This window comes from Cydia amplana, chromosome 2, assembly GCF_948474715.1.
Source record: "Cydia amplana chromosome 2, ilCydAmpl1.1, whole genome shotgun sequence".
Taxonomy (NCBI): Eukaryota; Metazoa; Arthropoda; class Insecta; order Lepidoptera; family Tortricidae; genus Cydia; species Cydia amplana.
The window spans coordinates 23,451,762-23,476,602 of record NC_086070.1 but is presented as its reverse complement, the minus strand read 5'-3'; the positions used below and the strand labels follow the sequence as shown (position 1 = coordinate 23,476,602).

The following is a 24,841-nucleotide window of genomic DNA, read 5'->3' as shown; positions in this document are numbered from 1 at the left end:
CTACTAACGGCTTACTTAGAAGTAGGGACTTATATCCATTATGTTTACGTAAATCTCGTGCTCTCTCTAAATAATATATTATGTATAGGTACGTGATTTAAATACCTGGTATTATCCCAACTAGAGTATTAAATATTGAAAGATTCTTAATACCGGTATTGAAATCCGGTATTAGCCCTCAATAACGGAATTCCAGAATTTCCAGAACAGAACCGGTATTGATTTTCTTCTGTTTACATATTGAATATTTTTAGTTTGTTGGAACTCCTGTTTCATATTTAACAAAAAAATGTTTAATAATTTATTTAATAAAAATATAATTCCGTCGAATTATTCGCAATAATCGCAGTTTTAGTCGTAATATTCATATTTTTTTCTAAAACGAAACTTAAAAAACCCAATACCGAAATTTCGATATTGGCCCTAATCAATTCCGGTATTACAATATCGTAAAAATCGGTCTGATATTCCAGTATTTCGGGATTTCGGAATACCGGTATTCATGCCCTAATCCCAACCCAATTTCTAGGTAAAACTAGATCGAATGGAATCCGTCGCAATTTGTGCCACTGAAATTGATTGATAGTTCGCTGGCGAACACGTAACTTAATATTATTTTATGATAGGTTTCATTTTCATTCAATATAATATCTTTGAATAAATGATAAATGATTCGAATTTGAAATATAAGTAGGAAATGTAATATTCTGTTGAAAATAGTAAAAGTAAGATTCATAAAAATGTTGCATGTAATTCCGAGAATGAAGCTTATAATAGTAGTTTATGCAACAGTGATATAATAAGGGTTCTTAAAATTCAAGGGTCGAAGTTACAAAACGAGACGTAGTCGAGTTTTGTAAAAAAAGACCCGAGAATTTTAAGAACCAATTATGAGCTGTTGCATACATTACTTTTTCTATGACAGCTGCAGCAAAAAAAAAAAAAAAAAAAAAAAAAAAAAAGAGTTATTATTAAAAAAAAGAGTTATTATTAAAAAAAAAAGAGTTATTATTAAAAAAAAGAGTTATTATTTAAAAAAAAAAGAGTTATTATTGTAAATGAAAACATACCTCTTTCAATCAAGATGATCGGAACTTGTATCTTTAAAAAAAATAAAGCAGTTGTATTATACTCATAAGATGACTGCTAGCAGTCATCTTATGAGCCTATAGACAAAGCATTCAAATGACATTGCTTTAGATATCACTGTCAGTCATTTAATTGACACATTTAAGTGCTGGAGTAGAAAAAAAGACATAGGAATCCGTGGGGCAAATTTTCTTGACAGGTAGGGACTTCCTATATCGATAAACTCAATTATCGATGCTCGTTCTATATACTAGTGATCGCCCCCAACATTGTGTGTTTTTGTAAGTATTGTTTTGAAGACAAGTATGAAATTCACACATACCTAGCATATTTTAAATAATCGCTAGGTTATATAAAGGTAGGGCATAATACTTATTGCACTATAAAATAGTCAATATTATCTCAACCTCTTTTTATTGATTGATTATCAATCAAAGCGAATTGAGTTATTATTTTAGGTATTTGATTTTTACACTTTTAATAAAAACATATTTTTACAAGAAAACCTTTGAGTGATCACTAGTACGAGGGGCATTCAAAATATTCTCGGTATTGATATCTTACAACCTCTTCTAAAATTTCTTTCGTTACTGGCCGCTAAGGTTTATTCATTGACATTAAAAAAAAGTATAATTCGAAGCGAGATGTTCTTTTGTTTTTCTGCAATTGCTGAACAAACATGAACATCATGTGGGAATTGACAATGTTAACTAAATTAGAACATCGATGCGTGATAAAATTCTTGACAAAACAGGGTAAAAATCAAAAAACCATAAAAGAGGAAATGGATTGTGTTTACCGTGAGTCTGCTCCTTCTTTATCTACCATTCAAAAGTGGTCAAGCGAGTTTAAACGTGGAAGGGAGAGTGTTGAAGACGACCCTAGACCTGGCCGGCCTGTAGTAGCTACTTCACAAGAAAATATTGATAAAGTGGAAAAACTTATATTGGAAGATGGTCGAGTGAAGGTAAAATCTATAGCACAAGTAACCAATCTCTCTATTGGTACCGTACATGATATTATCCATGACCATCTAAATATGTCAAAAGTAAGTGCAAGATGGGTTCCGCGAATGCTGACTCGGCTTCAAAAAGACATGCGTGTAGCTTGTTGTTCCGATTTTATTGACCTGTGCGGTGAAAATCCTGATGAGGTGCTGCAAAGAATAGTTACTGGAGATGAAACCTGGGTTCATCATTATGACCCAGAGAGTAAACAAGAGTCCATGCAGTGGCACATTAAGGGTTCAGCTCATCCCAAGAAGTTCAAGGTCATCCCTTCAGCTGGCAAGGTCATGGCCACGATATTTTGGGATTGTGAAGGAGTATTACTGATCGATTATAAAGAAGAAGGTGTAAATATCACAGGACAGTACTACGCTAACATTCTACGTCAATTAAAGGATGCAATCAAAGAAAAGAGGCGAGGAAAGTTAACCAAAGGTGTTATGCTTCTGCATGACAACGCCCCCGTCCATACTGCTCATATTGCCAAGGCAGCTATTGTTGAATGTGGGTTTGAAACTGTTACTCACCCACCGTAGTCCGGACTTAGCCCCCAGCGACTTCTTTTTGTTCCCCAATCTTAAAAAGGATCTGCGTGGAAATAAATTTTCCGATGATGAAGCATTGAAGGCGGCAGTGGAGGAGCATTTTTACACCAAAGATAAAAAATATTTTTATGCAGGATTAAAAAAAATAATTGATCGATCTTTTAAGTGTATGAACATAGGGGGGGAGTATATTGAAAAATAAAAATATCAAACTTTTCGTACTTGTTTGTTTTCATTCTCATACCGAGAATATTTTGAACACCCCTCGTACCTATATAGAACGAGCATCGATAATTGAGTTTATCGATATACTCGTAGGAAGTCCCTACCTGTCAAGAAAATTTGCCCCACGGATTCCTATGTCTGCTTATAAACTAGTACAGAGCCCGTACCATGAGTCACTGACAGTGTCAAAACTGACATATATACGCTATCGAGAACGTAATTTGCTTTCTATACATCTCGTTCGCACTAATATGCGAGTACGAGCGAGATGTATATATAGAAAGTAAATTACGTTCTCGATAGCGTTTATGTCAGTGCCAAACTGATGGTAGCCGTACAGATCTATAGACTAATGGAAGATGTCATCAGTTTTTTGCATGTATTTTGGTGCATGCAACTGGTAAATGCGTTAGAGAAGATTGCAATAAGGACACATTCAACATTCAGGAAGTTAGGTGAAGCGACTAAAGGATGAATCTCGTTAGACCGAGCCGTGTCCGGGCCGGAGCATCCGGAGCTTCGAATTGGTATCGCTATAAAGCGCGGCAATGCCACCAGCCTACTCCGTGTACCTTATACGCGCCCCGATAGCCCCCATTTTTACAAGCTTTTATTTACTTTCACCTGACCGTTGTCTGTTTGTCGGTCTGTAATCAAATCTTGCAAGTTAAATTTGATCCACTTCCCGGTTTCCGATTGAGCTGAAATTTTGCATACACATGTAAGTCGGGTGACAATGCAATATTATGGTACCATCGAGCTGATCTGATGATGGAACTGGAAGGTGGCCATAGGAACTCTGTGATGAAACAACGCTACCTAATTGTGTTTGGGGTTTTTTAGAAATGTCTCGATGAGTATTAGTTGTCTGTCGTAAGAAAAGTACAGTCAGCGATAAAAGCTTGTACCAACAATGAAATTTTTGCCAAAAACTTATTTACCTACAAATATGTACTTTAGGTATATAGATATTTTTTTTGTTCGTGAATATGTAGTGTTATTTAGTTTATGTAATTGTATGCTTTATAAAATGCTGGTATAAAATAAAATTTCACGACAAACCAGAAGGGGAAAGTTAACTAGGGGGAAAGTACTGAATGGACATAGCTTTATATAGCTTACACCATCAGCATGTCAGATAGTCAAGAGCCGAGCAGCATGCTAATCGTGTGGTGAGGGCCTAATGGGGCGGTTGAAGCAATTTGCCGTGACGAAGATAGAGCAGTCTTCATTCTTTGTTTAAAAAGACGTAGGTACCTAACATACGTGGTTTCCTTTAAATCTTGTGTTTTTACGCAGTAGCTCCTGGCTTGTTAAGTAATTGTTTTCGTAGGACTCCTTGTGTTTTCTTTCGTTTACGACGGTGAATTTTAATTTATATATCAAGTCATGAAGCTGATGTAGGTATATAAGAGTGTTTTTAGAAGTACCTACGTTAAAAACTGTTAGAATATGAGAGCGTGGGCCTATAAAAAGGACTCGCACTCCATTGAAATTTGAATCTTTTTTTGGAAAATTTTGTTTCGTGGACGACTAGTGGATACAGCAGTTTCTAAGAGATGTTGGTTACATTTGTTAAGTATTTATCGGTTGTATTAAAAGCCATGATTATAAATAATTTTATAAATCGATACCGTAGTGCACACGGATTATAATTTGATGCACGACTGGGTTGTTGGTTAAGGGAAACATGAAGAAAAAAAGCTATTTCATTCTTTTTTTTATTCAGAAAAAGTGACCAAGCCTCCCGGTGGCCGAAATAGAAAAGGCTGCAGAGTGCTACCATCTATACGACTAGTTTCTCCTATTTAATCATTAATACTGTTTACGCCTGGCACGTGAATATATGGCTGACCTATATTTTACTCTATCAGTGTGTCTGCTCTCGAACGCGTTAATAGCTGTGGATCAGATACGAAATATTGAATGCACTCCCTCGCTCGAATTTTTGACTAAAATCGGAAATCGGAATATAATTTTATTATACCACTGAATAATGTATTATTAGCCTTTTGAGTGACAATCGTCGAACGTTAAAGTATTAATTATTTGAGAAAAATATATTGAGAATGATGCCAGTGGGCATTCTTTAATAATATGAGCTTTTAAATAAGTAAATAAAGTATAATGTACGCTTATTACCAAAAAACAAACTCAGTACAGTAATCGAACAACAAAAAGGTATGGGGTAGGTAACTTTCAAGTGTTTGAATAGCTTTCACTTTCACTTTCACTTTCCTGTTAGATATAGGGTACCTAAACCTATATTCTGGATTCTGAATTACATAATGGTGAAATCGAAATACTAAGTAGGTAAGTTTTATTTTCCCTCGCGCTATTTTAAAATCAAACTACAATACTTAGAATAATAAATTACTCCTACGCGTGGCTCACTCCGCGATTTCGTCGCGTAACTACAAGTACCTACAAGTATTGTATATGCGGCCCACACCAATTTTGGTGTCTAGCCATAGTAGTTGCCGCGCACCGCTATGGAGCGGACGCCTGCTCGCGCTTGCGCCACCTATCGGTCATATCAGTCGTAATAGACGCGTTTTGTTAGAGAGTGAATCTTCTGTACCTATTATTTATTCTGTGCCCATATCTGGGTACAGGCTGTATAACGGCACTCACACAGCCATAGTAGTAATTTGTTATGTTATTTCACTCATGTCTGCGTTCGCAAATTGATCTGTAGGTACCTATAATTAAAATACCTTTGCGCCTGCACAACATCACCATTTTGGAGAATTGCATCCAGAACTGCGAATTGGCAACAATAGGCTGTAAAACGTATATTCAATGAGATATGGTCGTTTACTGAACCGTGGAGTGGTTCTGCCGCGGATCACTGACTTTTTCAATTTATACGTTGGGAAATTTTGCCTTTATGTCTTTTTTTTGCTTTCGACCGCTTAAATACTGCCGTGTGGGTAGCGTTTGAATTTTTATTTCATGTGTACCGGAGAGCATATGGCTTTTACGTTTTGTTTTTGAAAAAAAAAAACACATACAGTTTTGTGCCGCGTGTTGGATGTCGTGTAAACGGATTTTAAATTTTAGATTTGATAAATTTGTAAAATCTTCTAGTTAAAGAAAACCGACCTGAAACAGACGTGAAATTTTAAATCAGAATTGTATAAAGTAAATGAAAGTCGTCATCATATAACTACACAGCCAATTGAATCAAAACTGTTTTATTATAAGTTAGGTTATTCGTCTACCCTGTGAATATCGTAAAATAAATATATCCAAAGCGTTTACTATACATAATACTGTTCATAGAAAAAGACCCCGTTTTCCTGAACGTTTTGACGCACTGTGTACCTACTTATAGTACATTGCACATAAAAGGCCCCTGTTTTCCTGAACATTTTGACCCACTTATTTTCATAGTACTAAGTTGTTGGAGGGATCCCAGCGCACATAAGTTGTTCGCAGAAATCGCGAAGCGTCTGGTTGACGTAACTAGTGACCGAAGAGCTGGCGGCTACCTCGCACAACGTATCAGCATTGCAATACAGCGAGGAAATGTCGCCAGCATCCTTGGTACAATGCCTCAAGGGCCTATTTTAGATTTAAGCTAGTTTTTAATTTCTTTTAGTAATACCACTGTATATATCTTGTTTGTAAATAAATGATTAATTACAGTTGTAGTTGTAAGCCGTAAATTACCTAGATTCAATTTAGTTTCGACACTTCAGTTTAGTTTCAAGATGATTAAATCTAAGCAATTATGTTTAATTCTAAGCTTAATAGCATCGTTCGCAGACGTTTCTACTTGATACAAAATTAATTTATGATTGCACCTGTTACTATTGATTAATTTGGCAAAGTGTGAGTTGGTCTCGCGAGTCGCTTTTCTTTTGACGCCGAGCCATGCTTGAGAGGTCAAATATTTTTGAAAGTTCTCCTACTCTGAAAAGTATTTTGTAAAGGTCATTACACCTTCCAGCCTCAAATAGGAAAAAAAGCGAAGCTAACTTTTAAAAAGCTTTTCATATTCAAGACTTTTTATGCAAAACACATTATTTAACAAACTTCTGGGGAACTTGGATGAATTGAGTTATGGCGTTCAATCGAGTCAGATTCGTCTCTTTTGTATGGACGAAATTGAATGAAATGGAACGAATACTTGAAAAGTTCACTTGTCTGCGGTTTGTTGTTATTTGCAAAGCAATCCGGCATGAATGACCAGTTTTATTTTAAGGGTCAAGGAGTGATCGAATGCTTTTTATATGGGTATTAAAATGGTATGGGTATTGGGCTTGCTTTTTAAAGGAATGGCCAGAGACTGTACAGGATCGGGAAGACTGGAAAAGGTGGGGGAAGGCCTTTGCTCAGCAGTGGGACATTACAAAACCTTGTTATGGCAGGTGTCCGAGGTACGTCTTTGCAATAGCTCAGTCTCATAGTCCACCCAAACTTCAATCCATAGACCGATATTCTGTTCACTTTTTTTCTACAATAGTCCCAATGCCTGCTGAGACCGGTTCATGGGTGTCTATTGTTGCACCTGTAAACGGGTCCCAGCAGGCGTTCTACATGACATTAAAGCTCTCCAAAGGGCCTCTTCGTGTTGGATCTATATCCCCACGCAAGCCTATCAAAAGACCGGGATTTATAGGCCCGTGATCCCAAAAAAGGAGATACAAATAATAATAATAATAATGGGTATATATTGTTTCCCAAAATGTTTTAATTTATTTGGTTCAGAAACGCGTCAATTTTCAGGATTGCCATAAAACAAACCTAACATAACCTATCTATAGGATAACCTTACGAAGATCCTGGATAGTTAACGGTTTCAGTTTTAGGACTAATGATAATACTCGTACCTATAACAAACAATACATTATGGCTTAAAACTTTATGGGAAGCAAAGGGACCATCTATGTCGATATTATTATCAGTAATTACCTGGATAAAAGAAAAGAGTTGAAAAAAATATCAGTTTCTATTTCGAAAAGTATTTAAATATGTAAATTAATTATCAAGTGCCTACGACTTCGTTAGCGTAGAATATTGCTAGTTACGTAGAAGAGTAGAGCTTTTATCAAACAATATATTTTAACATTATTTTTAACGTTATTACTCATATGAATGTTCGCATTAAATTGACAATAAGATCATTTATTTATTTTTATTTTTGATTTACATGCTTTTCCACCACTTATCATATTATTATTAAATATCTGGTAGACCGAGCTTTGTTCGGAAAACATATAAAAACTCAAAAATGCGCGTTTTCCCAGAGATAAGACAATTTCGCTCCGGAAAACCCCCATACTTATAGCAAACTTCATCGAAATCGTTAGAGCTGTTTCCAGATCCCCGAAATATAATTATAAATATACAAGAATTGCTCGTTTAAAGGTACGACGTTTTTAAACTTATTACCGTTGAATTTCCAATCACAATTTTATTTGTTTTCCAATCAATGTTCAAAGAAGATTGTTAACCGTTTCTCATTGTACAAAGAAGTTTGATGAACTCCCGTCCTGGCTCTATTAGCAGTTTGACCCAGAAGCAAGTTTTCCAACATTCGTTCTATTTTTAAAACTGGATTTTTCATTCAGTCTATGCTGCTTTTATATTTTCATTGCTTCTTTTAGCAGCTTTGTTTTCCTTAATAGAACATTTTTCTTTGTGACAGAATAATACCATAAATGTATCTGCTTAAATTTCCGGGAGGTCTTTTTGTTGTTTTTAAATCTTTTAATCTTTAAATTTACAAAAGCAAGATATTATGCTTATTATTATTTTTTTAGCCCGATATGCTCTTACATGAAATAATTATGTGTTTATTTATCTACCTAATATGTAAATGGGAGTTTACACATGTTACAGTGCCAATTATATGACATTTATAGCGGCTTTCAGATTTTGATCTGTATGACTACTTTTGTTATGAATGCGTGAATGACGAATTTATTCGGAACACACAGTATACTTACACACATCTTAAATATGAGTAAATTGGAAGTTACAGTGCCGCGAGTTGTTCCACTAAAGGTTATCACTCAGTGTGTGGCGCAGCACATAATTAGTGTTGCGACGCTGATTTTTAGTGTACCTACCCATTGACACACAAAACAACACAGAACACAACAGAATGTGCAATGCACTATGTAATTTGAATTGAAATAATTATATATGTATATATACCCAACCACAAAAAAACAGGCTCTCTGTCTAGTGTTGTGAATTTAAGCTTCGAGGCGTAAACTACAAGACCCGAGTCGCGACTTCTGAGAAGCCTCGAACCTTAAAGCCTCGGCCATATAAGCCTCAACTTAATAAGTTAGCGTTGCTGCTTACGAGCACAGAAACCTCGAGTCTTTAGGCCTCAAGCTTTCAAGCCTCCTAAGCTTTGAAGGTTTGTCTATAAGGTTTGTAGCATTTAAGTCTTATTTAAAGCTTTTAACAAATTAGATTAATGAAGAGCTCATAAAAAGCTTGAGTTGTTAAGGTTCTGAACCGTTTCTGAGCTCAAACCTTTAACGCTTGAGTCTTCAAAGCTTGAACCTTCAAGGCTTGCAAGTCTTTAAGGTTTAAAAGTCTTTAAGACTAGTCTTTTAACAACACTATCTCTGTCTTGCCAAAGTTTAAATTCTAAAAATTTAATAAAGCGTGAATATTCATACAATAAGGTTCCCTTAAAACACCTTTATATTATTCCCTAATAATACCAGAGGGCCTATCAAGGTTAGGATTACTCCATTATAACATGATAATGCTTGCTCGTTGGAGCTACGTTACGTTTGACGTCTTGTCTCGATTTTCTTAACCTGTAAGACCCTGCGTACAATTTTTTGTACATATTCCAAAAAATATTTTGAACTTTCATTGAGTAACTAAGGGTTCCAAATTCAAAAACAAAACAAATCCTTCTGGGTCTCAGGAGGTTTGGTAAAGGAATTACCGTTTTTACGATGTTTTGATTTTGTTATTGTATTTCATTGCTGGCAAAAATGCTTACTTAGCATCTTAAAGTTCTTTGTTGTTGCAAAGAATTTAAGCTTTATATTTTATGACAGTGATAAATCATAATGAACCATAATATACGATCAAGGTCGTTGAGATTAATAGTCACCTTATAAAAAGATATAGTTGCCAGAAATCAGAAATAACTTTATGCCAACATTACTAATGTTGCCACCATGAAATTCCACAAGTTTAAAATAAAAACAAAAGGCATGGTAATGTAGCTAACACAAATTTAGTCAATAGACGCAGAATTGTTACTAATTTGACAGGCGACGATTTCAACGCCAAGCCTAATTGTTTACTTATTAAGTAAACAAAATAAACGAGATATAATTCTATTTATTGCAAAATGAGTACCTAAATGATGACATTTAAAAATAATTAGATTACATAAACATATAATCAAAAATATGTATAAACCAAATGTGCAGTGGAATCGATAATTAACGGGTAGTAAAGAGCCAGTTCAGTTAACCTACTTATTGATTGAGTCAATTATAATTTAAAACTTTTTAATGGACCTTTTTCGACGAAAATAAGTGAGTATTTGCAGCAGACGCTTCAGGCTTCTCAACAAAGTCCCAACTAATACGGAACCAATTTATATTATGCTGTAAAGTTCGTCAAACTTGCTAGTGCAATATTATAACTTTCCTGACGTTATTACAAAGTTAAATAATACACTAAGCACCTCCTGTTTAACTCAGGGGCAAATCAAATTATGTCATTAAATATTTTGATTTGTGTGTATTTTAATCATGAGTTAAACTACTTTAAATAAATAAACTGAAATAGATGTAAGCGCAGCCCGCATACAACGAAAGAAAAACTAATAATGAACTGTATAAACCGGCTTTTTACACTTTTATGCGGTTAATTTGGCATAATGTTAAGAAATTTCTCTCGGAATATCATAATTAGCTGTGAAATAATTATTGGCTTGGATTATTTGGCCCCGTAATACTGCAATCCGGCACACTACAAGACACCATCTTTACTGTATTACTTTATTTAATAGTTTTCTTCCTGATTCGTGCATATTTTTCAAATTAAAAACTACGTTCATAGTTCATACGCTCTTGGCCGTCCGCGGCCGTCGTCAAACTCAAAAAACCGGCCAAGTGCGAGTCGAACTCGCGCACGGAGGGTTCTGCACCATCAACAAAAAATAGAGCAAAACAAGCAAAAAAACGGTCACCCATCCAAGTACTGACCCCGCCCGACGTTGCTTAACTTCGGTCAAAAATCACGTTTGTTGTATGGGAGCCCCACTTAAATCTTTATTACCCGACTACGGCAACGCAAAAGGAGGGTTATTTTATTCTGTTTTTAGTATTTGTTGTTATAGCGGTACAAAAATACATCATCTGTGAAAATTTAAACTGTCTAGCTATCACGGTTCGTGAGAAACAGCCTGGTAACAGACGGACGGACGGACGGACGGACGGACAGCGGAGTCTTAGGGTCCCGTTTTTACCCTTTGGGTACGGAACCCTAAAAATGGTCACGTTTTCTAATTTGTAGTCTGACTCTTTCGCTCTCATGGGATGTTCATATACGCGATGGCTTCCCTTTCGCACACTTCAGCTGTCTGTCAAGCGTCAGCGATGACAATCTGCCGTATTCGAACTTCAAGATATTCACAAGAGACGACACGTACCTACCATTCTAGATACGTTATAGTTTAGATTTCAACTAGTTCTTTTTTGAAGCGCAATTCGGGCAACCAATGTCACTTTTACGATAGATCGTGTTAGATATCTATTAGATGTGAATTAGATCTCTAAGTAGGTAATATCTTGTGATAATCGTTCAAGAGTATCTCCAGAATCGCAGAAATGTCAAATTTTACAGGTTAGATCTTAAACATATCGTTATCGTATCTTGGCGATGTCTAAAAGATATCTAATAGATGTCTATTACAAAATCCGAATCGAGGCCATAGACATGTCTGTGTATACAACACAAAGGCAAACTAATTATTAACTACTAATCACATTGATAATGACAGGCTGGTGTCTCGTTAAATCGTTTTGAAGGACAAACTGTGATATGAACTGTAATTAATTCAATGTGACTTTAGTAAAAAGTGTAGCGCAATTTATTTTTCATTTCTCATGCTCTGAAAGATTGTTTGAAGAAACGTCGTTATTTGAATATCGTATCTAGACCTAATTAATATTTGACGTATCTTAAACTTCGATTCGGGCATGTCCAAACTCTAAGCGTTAAGTACGCTTAACTATCATTATGTCTGTGTTTTTAGTAGGAAATACCTATTATAAAGCAAGCATTATTTTTTCCCTTCCGATTATACACAGGAAATGTCTCACTCTCAGTGTAACTGACGTAAAGGAATTGTCATACGGTTTCGTTCCCAAGGCTTTGCATGTGACAAAATCAATACACGTGCGTAAATTTATTTGAACTCTAATTATATATTCACTAATAAACAGGGCTGTTAAGAATCTCACGAATCCGCAGAACGATTAAATGAAACTTAGCATAAACATTGGCGTACCTACTATGTACCTAACCTAACTAAATATGTCTGGTAGGTACATACGAGTATAACAATTTGGGACAGGTACCATTGTGACCGGGTGATCTAGTGGTTAGGACGTTAGCCGCGTAAGCTGAAGACGCGGGTTCGATTCCCGCCTCGGCCATTGATTGTCGCTTTTTCTTTAGTGTATGATATCTATTTCAGTTTTAATGTCTGGTACTAGTTGTTTGTTGCTAAAATTGTTATATTATGAAAATAGAACGAGTAGAATTTATGTCTTGTTGTATTTGTGTCTGGAAGGCAGGATTGAAAAGGCAAGAGAAGGAGGAAAACCTAGAATTACTTATTTCAGCCAAATAAAAAATAACGCGAGGAAATTAAAAGACTGGCACAAGAAATAAATGATTGAATAGAATAGAATAGAAGAAATTTATTCAGAAAACGCTTAAATTTAGGAATTACATGAGACAACAGAACTAATTTATTATTAAGCGTCACTGAAAAGGTCTCCACTCAGCGTAATGTCAAGATACCATCTAAGGATCTCGACGCTGGTCTTCCGTGGAAACCCTTCCGAGAGAGCGCAACTACACGCTAAGGTACAAATTTTATATAAGTGCAAAAGTTGCAAGTAAATTTAATAAGGCTATAATTATTATTCAATTAAAACTAAAATAACAAACTACGGTACCTAAACAGTCATTAATGTGGTTTATCTGGCTTACAAGGTGAAATAAATTATTTAGCAGGCGTTCGTTCTAGTAGGGATATATGGCACAGGAGTATACCCATAACTATATTTTTTGTAAGGTTAAAATGTGTTTTTTAAATTTACATTTAAATGAACCAATTGATGGCGAGTTCCTTATAGGTGGAGGTATATTGTTCCAGCACTTCGTGGCAGAATATTTAAAACTGCCACGAAATGCTGCGGTGCAGTGTCTAGGGCAAAGAAGACGTATGGCTCCCCTAATATGGCGTTGTGAAAAAGTTAACTTTTCATAGAGGTAGAGGGGCGTCATGGATTTTATAATGCCAAAGAGCATGCAAGCAAAATGCAGCGACCGCCGCGATTCCATATTCATTAACCCGCTATTATTTAAATAAGGAGTTACATGGGTTCGAGGTGGGATATTAAAACAAAAACGTGCACATGCGTTCTGCAGCCGCTGCAATAGCTTTTTTGTTTGGTACAATAGACATCCACCTATAACAATATCGGCATAGTTAAGTTTTGACAGAATCAAAGATTCACATAGAGATATTCTTACGTCAGTACTTAAATATCTACGTACACTATATAATATCTTAAGTCTATAAAAACATACTCTAGAGATCTCCAACACGTGGTTGTGAAATCTAAGCTTGCCGTCCATGAGCACACCCAAATTCCTTGCTTCCGTTACATGCTCAATACAGTCATCTCCAATTTTAATCAGAGGGTTGTGGTTGCACATTTTACGCCTTTGCTGCTCAGCACCAAGCACAAGGAATTTTGACTTTGCTGGGTTTAAGACTAGACTGTTTTTGTTGGACCACTGAACTATTCGTCTCAAGTCGTCATTTATTTTTTCCACTGCACATGAAGTATCATTTGGCTTACAAGATAAGTATAACTGAATATCGTCAGCATAAATGTGATAAGCACAGTTTTTAATAACTTTCACTATATCCGCGCTATACAGTATATACAGAATAGGACCCAATATTGAACCTTGTGGCACGCCACGGGAGACTAAAGAAGCATCAGACACTTGAAAGTTACCATTCTCACTAATTAATTGTACTCTCTGCCCGCGACCGCTTAAATAACTAGAAAACCATTTTAGTGCCTTGATGTCAAAGCCATAATAGGCTAACTTGGAAATAAGTAAATTGTGATCAATGGTGTCGAACGCACGTGAAAAATCGAGCAAAACCATGAATGATCCTTTTCCAGCATCGACATCAGTCAAGATGTCATCCACAACGTCAAGCAAGGCAGTTGATGTACTACGCCTAGCTCTAAAACCAGATTGCTTTGATGGCAATATAGAGTTAGCTTCTAGAAACTCAGTCACTTGCTGGCTAACTACTTTTTCTATAATTTTCGATAAGAAAGGAAGAATACTGATTGGCCGGAGATCCTTGTAGTCGGTTGGATTGCTAATTTTAGGAATGGGTTTAATACGAGCTTCCTTCCAGGCTTCAGGAAATATTCCTGATTGTATCGACTGATTTATTATGGCTGTGATGACTGAAAGGGTTCGTGGAAGCGTCAACAGAATCATGTCACGCGTGATGCCGTCAGATCCCTGGGAGTTAGAAGAGATATTAAGAATAATTTTTGACACTATGTTTTCATCCACTGGCTTTAGACTAAACGTAGATGAGTTAAAACGGTTATATTCAAAAAATGTGAGGTTTGAAATTGTGACATTTGTATTCGGAGTATTAAGAAAATGATTATTGATTGAATTAGGATCATTAAACTGACTAGAGAAGCTGTAGTCTTTTTTGTTAAAGTCAACAATACTTTGCTTTATATTTTTCCATAACTTACGAGAGTCTTTACTTTGTGCATTAATTTTGCTATTAAAATATGCTTGTTTCTCAGTAAACATGGCTTGGCTAACAATACTTTTTAATTCTTTGTAATATAACTTGTGAGATTCCTGACCAGAGGCGCGGTATCTAGCGTGTGCTTCATCTCTAAGTTTTATCATATCTTTTACTGTATGCGTTATCCAAGGGTAGCTATTATTTTTTAAATAAATCTTTTTGACAGGAGCAAATATATCAAATATGTGCCTAAGATATACGTTAAAAGATGCAAGTGATTCATTAACATTATCACACATAAGTCGTTCCCAAGCAATTGAGACGACAAGCGCATTAAAATCGTTGAGCGGGATATGTTTTACTGGCCGACAAAAGATCCAAGTGGGACATGGCTTAGGTTTTTTGACTTGCAAGTTGCATGTGATGAACGCGTGAGCACTTAAATCAGGGACATGATCAATACACACATTAGACAGTTTGTAATTACTACATATAACATCTATAAGGGTCTCCGAGTGATCGGTAAAGTGAGTAGGGCGAGTGACATATTGATTAAAATTAAAATAATGCAGAAATTCCGAGAGTTTTTTAGTATTTGTATCATTAGGCGAGGCACATCGATATTAAAATCACCCATTATAATTATATGATCAAATTCGTAGAAAGCACCAACAGACTCTGTCAGGGCGTCGAAGAACGTGTCTACGTTGAACCAAGGCGGGCGGTACGCAGTACCTATGGCAAACCTAAGTCCATTAAGTTTTATACTTAACCACATTTGTTCTATTAAAGGCGCGTGGGGATGATCAAGTTTACGCGCATAGATACCGCGACGAATGTAAAAGCCGACTCCGCCGCCGCGCGAGCGCACCGCGGCCGGGCGCGGCACGTGCCGCAACCGATAGCCCGCGGGGGCCGGCGCGCGGGCCTCCTCACCTGCCCGCAACCAGGTCTCGTTGATGGCCATTATATCCACCGAGTGTCGTTCAAGAGCCGCAATAAACTCCTCATGGCGTGTCCCAAGTGAGCCAGGGTTCAATAAGCCAATGGTCACATATTTATTCTTGATTATGAATTGCAGAACAAATGCGAACGAAATCTCAATGTACTTACAATTTATTAATTTTTTTTTTAGTACACTTAAATGATGACTGTTTAGGAAAACCTTTTGAATTATGTTAGTTAGATTCATATTAACATGCAGCTTCAATAAAACATTATAAGTGCAAAAATAAATATCAACATCAACTAAATATTTCATTAGATATGCTGTTTGAAACAACTATACAAAAACATTTGTCTACGAAATATTATTTTAACAGATTGTACACATCTTAATAGATTTAAATAATTTATAGAAATTTTATTAATTACTAAACGCAGCTTCATGTAATGCATGTGTTCATGTGTGTTCATGTTTCATCATTAAGAATACATAACACATTTATAAAAACATCATATAAATATTTCATTAGGCATAAGATCAAGTCAAAACAATACTGAAACATTGCAACTGAAATCAGGAAAGATAGTGCAAACAATATTGTGTTTATGTAACTATTATTTATCTTTCTGGGAACAATAAAGCCATAAATGCTACACAATGGGGTTGTTGGATGGTATCGAAAAAACACGGTCCAAATCACTCTCAGTCCGAATCCGATACACTCTCGACGATTCAGACTTTCTTACGTAGATCCTCCCATCTTTACTCCAAACGAAGCGCCACTGCTCGGACCGCCCTCTCTCACGAGCCTTGCCAAATAAAACCCGGTTCTTCCTGGTAAGTCGGTCATGCACATTAAATTTTGATACAGTGTGGTCAGGTAGGCCGATTGGCGATTACTCCACCGACAAGATTAAAGCTCTTAAGTTATGATGATGATGATGGTTAAACCTAACTTGTTACTCTAGCTGTAAGTTTTCCTAACAAATAAAATAAATAAATAAATAAAATAAATAAAATTTATGTAAGTATGTAAATCTTCTAATCACTCTACTTTCTTTGTATCACAATTTCTACAATTATCTTATCTATCTCTTATTCTTATTTTATTATACTTCAATTCAAAATACTACATATCAATTTTTATATCCTTTCTCAGTAAAGTCAAGGACAAATGTATTCCCCTGTGAGTGACACAAAAGAATTGCGATTCCATTTCCCTTTGATATCGCATCTGTAATACAAGTCGGCGGCTTTATACTTCCATTCACAAAATTGCTTCCATTAAGTTAATATTACGGTTTCACTCAAGTATTTTTAGTCACTCGCACGACATGTTTCGGAGAGCCTATATCTCCATTCTCAAGCACTAACAGTACATAGCGGTCACCGTAAAGATTGATTTAAGTTAGGTAGTAGTTGGTCAAACTAATTTGTCAGCCAGTAAGAACCAGGAAAACACTTAACTACTCATCCTTTTCCTTTGGGTGCTAGTACTAGTGTAAGACAAAGATAGTATGATTCTCTCTGTCTATGTTTGAAATGAGACAGTCCTTTTACAATGTCTGACTATAGTTTAAATTCGAAAATCGAAACTAGTCGATCGTAAAATGTTTGCAAATTGAAGTTATGATTAATTACTTAACATCAAATACATCAATCTAGAGTAGTGGGACTATTAAACCATTTGTGTATACACAGTTCAAGACAAATTGTAGGTGGATTTATCGTCAACGACAAAAATTAACGTAAATACATAAAATAAAAATACCAGAGTTGTCTTTAGAACTCACGTAAGAAAGCACTTATAAATCGTGGTTAGAGCGTTGTTGAACGTCAACATTTATTCACTTACTATACCAAAAACATCAAGGTAGTAAAATACTTTTTACCACACCAGCTCGGAAAGGCTTACTTTGCACTTCAAAAACGGATAGCAAAGTTGCACTTTGCTATCAGTAATTCATATGTGAGGCAAAGTAATCGAATGCAAAAAATCTTATGTTTGCTGGTAGAATTGACTTTAAAATGATGATTTTGGATGATAAATATTTAATAATATTCATTTGAATTTGATTTTGTTTGATATTTTACATTTAATATTTGCTTTGGGTTGGTGTGGTGAAAATTTTTGCGTTTGACTCTGGGGAAAATTTTGTTTAACCCTCGTGCTTTGAAACCCTCGCAACGCTTAAGATTCCATTTTTTGAAATTTGAAATTTTGGAATATTTCGCTTGCTCGGGTATCAATATTAATTAATTAGCACGGGCGGTTAAAAAACAACTTTGCCCCCTTGTAAAACAAATAACTATTAATTTTAGTACCATTGAGTACCTTGTCACAGTGACAATGAATATAAAACTAGACAGTACATCATACTATTGTCGCTTCGACAAGGTACAAGATGGTACGGAAATTAAGTTCCTTAACCGTATTTATTACATTATTTTCATGTGACTAAAACATGCCTATTCACTCTCTAATATACGTACAAAACACCCAAGTATTACATTTTCCCCTGCCGATAGGATGTGTATCTCTGCCTAGTGTGATTGACGTGGAAGGAATTACGTATCCGTCCGCAGGCCCTTTGATCTCGACTGGAGTACGCGCGTAGAATTGACAAAACCACCTACGTGTGTGTAATAAAAGTTGCGATTTCAGTGTTGATTAAAACAAGATTAAAATATGATTAAGTACTTTATAATAATTAACACCTACGATGGATTCAAAAACCGCAAATTAGGCCAGCATAAGGGCTCATTTCTTAGACGGCGCGCGAACTCGTATACGATTTTAGTTACATTGTGGACCATTGAGGTTACATCAATTCAGCCGATCGATCAAACGACGCAATGTAATCAAACTCGCATGCGAGTTCTCGCCCCGTCTAAATGAGCCCTAAGATAGGTAGACTGTTTTGTAAGAACAAATTTCTTATCTGTGATATTGTTATTGTGGCGTATTTAATTATAACGTCGATATCAATTTCTATTTCTATCTAAAAACAAAGGAATTTAATTTGACCTCATTTTTACTAGTATCAGTCGAGATACTGTTTTCTTCTAAATGCAATGTCAATTGCACACAACATTTACTTAAAAAAATAAACAAGTTGTTTCATTTAGAGACAATAACAAATGATATATTTACAAAGAAATATAATTGTGTTATTAATAGGCCAGTAGACGATAGTCATTAAATAAATCCTTACATGTATCAATAAAAATAACAAATTTGACTTTACAATATGTTACAAGTGGATGGCTTAAATTCGTTATTGAAATACTTACATTATTAATTTATTATTATCGTCTCTTACACATCTCTAGGTTAGTTTTTGGTAGGTACCTAATAGTAGTTTACTATCTAGTATTTTCCTTGTCTTGTTTTAATTAGAATAAATGTTAATATTCACAAACAAAACTATTACATTTTTATATGCAGATGCGCGCAAAAACTTAACACACGGGCGTATTCAAATTTTAGTTATTCGATCTGGTTCCGATATGATACTGATCAAATAATTCGAATACGCCTGTCAGTTGCCGATGCGCGCAGTCAGATAGGTACGAACAAACGAAGATGATATATGTTTGACCGGAACCATATACTCATATGTAAGTAGGTATGTACAACATATGTATAAGGCTGACACACTAGTAGAACACATGACATTGAGTAATCACTTGTCGTCCGATGGCCGACATCTGGGACCAAATTGTCCCGATTTTCCTTTTTCCAGGATTATTAATGTTAAGTTCTGGACTGAAGTCTTTAAGTTACGTATTATTTATGGAACATTTTATAAGTTTTGTGTAAAGAATAGAAATCGGTTGTCATCGTCTGACTTATATTTATGTCACAAACGATATGACAGCTAAATTGGCCAGTTTCCGACCAAGAAAACCCTGCCTGGTAATTGCAATGACAAAGTGAGTGGAAACATGACGTTTATAATGACAGTATCTCACTTTGTGCAGTTAAAAAGCTTAGGCGAAATCTATAGCCTTAGGTAATATTTTTTAAAAGTAAAAATTTAAGTAGGTAACTATCTACTTATAGTCCGACTACGGATTCGTTTTCATATAAAACGTCTCATTTCTTGAAAGGCGATTGAAAAGGTAAATAGCCAATATCATCGATGACATAAAAATAGATCGGTTGATACCTCATTCATCAAAATTTGTTTCGTACCTTCGACAAAGGCGGTGGTATTAAATATACCTACGCACTTTATAAATATCCAAACATCGCTTCTACAATTTCTAAGTATAAAACATTTAAAAATGAGAAAGTAAAAATAATGTATGTCTATCAAAAAAGTCCGTCTGTCTGTGACCTCTTCACGCTTAAACTTCTGAACCGATTTAGACGAAGTTTGGTATGAAGAGAGTTGAAGCCTGAGCTGCCTGAGAAAGGACATATATGATAGTTTTTATCATTCATCATAATCATCATATCACGCAGACCAAGTCGCGGGCAGAAGCTAGTATAATACCTATAAAAATACACTGCGTGTGTGTGTCACCCTTTTAAGCTTCGCCCTAATCGGATAGACGAGACGCAAGACGATTGTACATAGGTAATATTGATTGTATGGAAAGTGCAAGAAAGTTGTATAATGTAAATGGGCCTTTATTCTACTATTTCTACTAGTCAAATGAATAACAAAGTCATTGAGCATAAAATTACAACTCGCTAAAGTAAAAGTTAATGTAGGTAGAGTCAGACCGAGAAAAGTCTGCAGCGATTTTGATAGCCCATGCAGTGCAAGTGTCATTTTAAACGTCAAACTTCTATGAATTTATAACGTGTAAATAACACTTGCACTGCGTGGGCTATCAAAATCGCTGCGGACTTTTCTTGGTCTAACTCTACCTACTTAATAAGAAATTTAAAAATCTATGTTCCGATTACGATTTTTTCTTATCAACTATTCAACTTTTTGGAAGGTGATGGTTAAAATGTACCATATTCTCGAAGTCAGAAAGGACAGAAACCTACCTATTCTAGTCTAGTTTAAGGATGTCATTGAGGATAGGACATTGAGTAATTATGTGTCGTCCGTGGTCGTCAGACATGTCAATCTTGGACATAATATTGTCTAGATGTTCCTTTCTTACTATATTGTTAATGTCAAAGATAGACTAAAAGTAATTGTATTTAGCGGTCCGTACTGTAATTGGCACGAACGAGAAACTTATGGGTTAAACTTTCATGGATGTCTGTCGGTCTTAATTGTTATATATGTGTTTATCGGGTTTACAAACCTAGTTAAATTCGCTAAACATAAAGTAGAATTCCTATTGCGATAATTTTCGTATAAACCATCCTACTTTTTGGAAGTCGAAATAGGTAAGTGTAGCATATTCTAGGGGCCCGATTCGGATTTTGTAATAGACATCTATTAAGTAGATATCTTTTAGACATCGCCAAGATACGATAACGAAGATCTAACCTGTCAAATTTGAAATTTCCGCGATTCTGCAGATACTCTTGAACGATTTTCACAAGATATTACTTAGAGATTTAATTCACATCTAATAGATATCAAACACGATCTATCGTAAAAGTGACATTGGTTGCCCGAATTGCGCTGCAAAAGAGAACTAGTTGAAATCTAAACTATAACGTATCTAGAATGGATCTAGTACGTGTCGTCTCTTGTGAATATCTTGAAGTTCGAATACGGCAGATTAAAGTCTGAAAGTGATATTGACCGTTACCCTATTCTAGTCTAATTTATGTGTCATTGAGAAAAGGACATTGAGTAATCATGTGTCGTCCGTAGTCTGACATGTTGGACAAATTATTTTGATGCTCCTTTCAATGCTATATTAATAATTTTGAGCTTTGAACATAAGTCCCTAAGTTATTTGACAACATTTTATTTACATTAGGTACCTAAATGTCTTTAGGTAGGTATCTAATAATGATAAAATTATCTTTATTACTTATTAACACTCAGATTGATTAAAATAAAAATATATTTATTTAAAGATCAAAAACAGGAGCTACATAGATAACGCCACTCTCAAGGGTGCCATATATCTACGGAGATTTTAATTTAGCAAATTGCCAACCGCAAAGTAAAAAATAACTTCTAAATTACGCCTTAACTAACATGAACGAAGTAAATTAAATCCTATTCATCTTGCTCATTCTGTTTGTGCTACTAATTAAGTTATCCAAGATAATTACACAAATTCAATCTATGTCACTTTCTTAAATTTATAAAATTTCCGTAAAAAAAAGGAAAATATCAACACGAATGATTGTTATAAAAGTAGGACAACCAATTTATTTTATTTATAAATTAAATTTAAAAAATCATTAGTAAAAGCTTTCCTTAAATCTAGTAGGTAAAATTCTTTACAACATTTTTGAGGACCTGATTTTTGTTTTTATTTAAATATTTAAATAATTAAGTGACGATTAATCAACACAAGTTGACGTTTACGTCTTTATTGAAAAAAGAACTAATGCTGTAATAATTTCCCTCGAATATATTGAAATTAAACCTACAATTTAATTAATTATCTTTATTTACTGTCAATAAAATAACAGATCACACCTACCTTTGATTCAGTAAAATCACGACACTTCCCACAAATCACTAAATAATCATCCACAGTTAAAAGTCAGACACTATTAAAGCGAAAAAAAAACCACAAACCACACCACTAAAAGTTTTCCCGCGATACCTTTAAAAAATCACACACGCATTCGGAATTCAAAAATCGCGGTCTTCCATCGTCGAGGAACGAAACGACCGACCGCGTCGAGAAATGGAAACGCACTAGTGTTTGTTCGGGGTGGCAGAAAGAGAGGGCGAATCGCGAAATCCATAGAGATACGTGAAATACGGGGGCCGATTCCGTTCGACATGAAGCATGTTTGTCAATGAGTCAGCGTTTGCGATTCGATGACAATGAAGTTTGATGAGTTTTTTGACAAAGTGCTTTCCCTGTTGTTTCTAGCTGACAAATGTCAGGTGCAACGGTTAGCTTTACTGAAAACGGTGGAGTGCTACGGTTGGGTGATTGTTTGTTTTTGTTTTGTAAATGGATAAATGTTTTTCGTTTCCAAACACGGAAACGAGGGATCATAGTGAGGACTGACGTGTAGGAAATTAATTATATTTGCATTTGTTTACAAGTAATGTAATGTACCTACCGATTATTTGTTTCACACTAAGTACGGAATTTTCTTAAATACCTAACACGGTAACATAACATTTATTTTTCATTAAATAAACTTAGTACTTTCCCGGTGACATCAGAAAGGATCCCGAGATCCTTTTAGACTACCTAATCCTAAGAATTAGCGCACTAAATTTTAGGGAAGCGGTTGCCATTTGACCTTCCAACCCAGAGGAAACTAGGCCTTGATGGAATTAGTCCGGTTTCCTCACGTTTTCCTTACCTAGAAAGCAACTGATAAATTTAATATAAAATGATATTTCTCACTGATGTGGTACCTATGAGACTTACCGGCCTATTCAAACGTACACTGATATCAAAATGATGAGTATAAACTGATGATGTCATTCAGTTAACATTATTTATTGTACTTATCCGTACATGTACAGCATGAAACGCATAATCTTCTACAGCATGCTGAACTAATTTGACGATTATGATAATAAGCTAGTGTATATACATACATGTATTAAAATTGCTATTTAGTTATAGGTTAGTCATTATAATATTGTAAGTCCGTGATGGATAGACTGTTGGTTCCTAATTGTATTATTGTCAAAAGCTTTGTATACAGTGCACAGTAAATAAATCATAAATGATATTTATCTTATCTTATCTTTGTATTGGCGCGGGCGAGACCAACAATTACTAAGTAAATAACACGATTCAAATATAATTCTCATGTTATTGCACGTTTGATTTGGCATAAGAGTTAGAAAATTCTTATATATTTTCATTATAAAGACACATAACTAGCAATTTATGTAGATAGTGAAAGAATAGTAAACGTTTTGTTTTGTTTCCAACTAGTAAACTTTTGATACTGATTGAACAAACGTAGCGAATTTATTCAAAAGAAAAAGATAAAGCGAGTTAGTTTGCTGTTGTTGTTGGTTGGTTGGTTGGTGGTTGGTTGGTTGGTTGGTTGGTGGTTGGTTGGTTGGTTGGTTGGTGGTGAGAAGGTCGGCAACGTGCATGTAACACCTCTGGAGTTGCAGGCGTCCATAGGCTACGGTGACTGCTTACCATCAGGCGGCCCGTATGCTTGTTTGCCACCGATGTGGTGGTTTTCTTTTACTCTGAAGTCTCTGAACTCTATATACAGGGTGTTTGGTAGGTACATCGTTTTCCAAATTAAAACGGCAGATAGGTTGAGTCGTTTGCTATCTTCTCATGCCAAAAATAAAATTGCCCATGGTGTTTTTTTTACTACTGTGCAAGAAAAAAACTTAAAATTTACGAAAAACTGGCATAGAGCTTAAAAAAAACGTGCACAATTTTTTTTTCTAGGCATGAGAAGATTGCAAATGACTCAACCTATTTGCCGTTTTAATATAGGTATGTAGTAAACGATGTAAGGTGTATTCGGGTATTTCCGAATGACGAATAGTGGCGGATAATTCCGAAAGCTGACTCTTACTACAACGGAATATGAGTGATTTTACAATGATTTTCGGGATTACCCAATTTCCGGAATTACCCGAATAAACCTTACCAAACACCCCGTAGTATATATGTACAATTTTAACTGGCTACCATAAATCGAATTTTATACCTACTCATATTGTCATACCTACGCACGTTGATCGCTTTAATCTTTCTGGGCTAAAATGTAACATTAAAGTAATAAAATACTGTAAAAACATATTTAATATTTAATATAATATATATTTTTAAATTAAGCCAAAGCAAAAGAAACTTTAAACTTTCAAACGTCATCGCAACCATCGTTCGTTGAACCAACGCAAGAGGTATAAGAATGGGTTTTAATATATTACATACACGT

At 35.3% G+C, this 24,841-nt stretch overlaps 1 protein-coding gene across 1 annotated transcript in view; it reads right to left on the bottom strand.

The window, feature by feature from the left end:
* LOC134660302 (uncharacterized) overlaps positions 1 to 22,844 on the bottom strand; it is a 65,644-nt gene extending 42,800 nt beyond the window's left edge. The window contains exon 1 of the mRNA XM_063516050.1: positions 22,432 to 22,844. The gene's annotated coding sequence lies outside the window, so the exon portion shown is untranslated. The remainder of the gene's footprint in view (positions 1 to 22,431) is intronic.
* Positions 22,845 to 24,841: the final 1,997 nt, after the last annotated feature.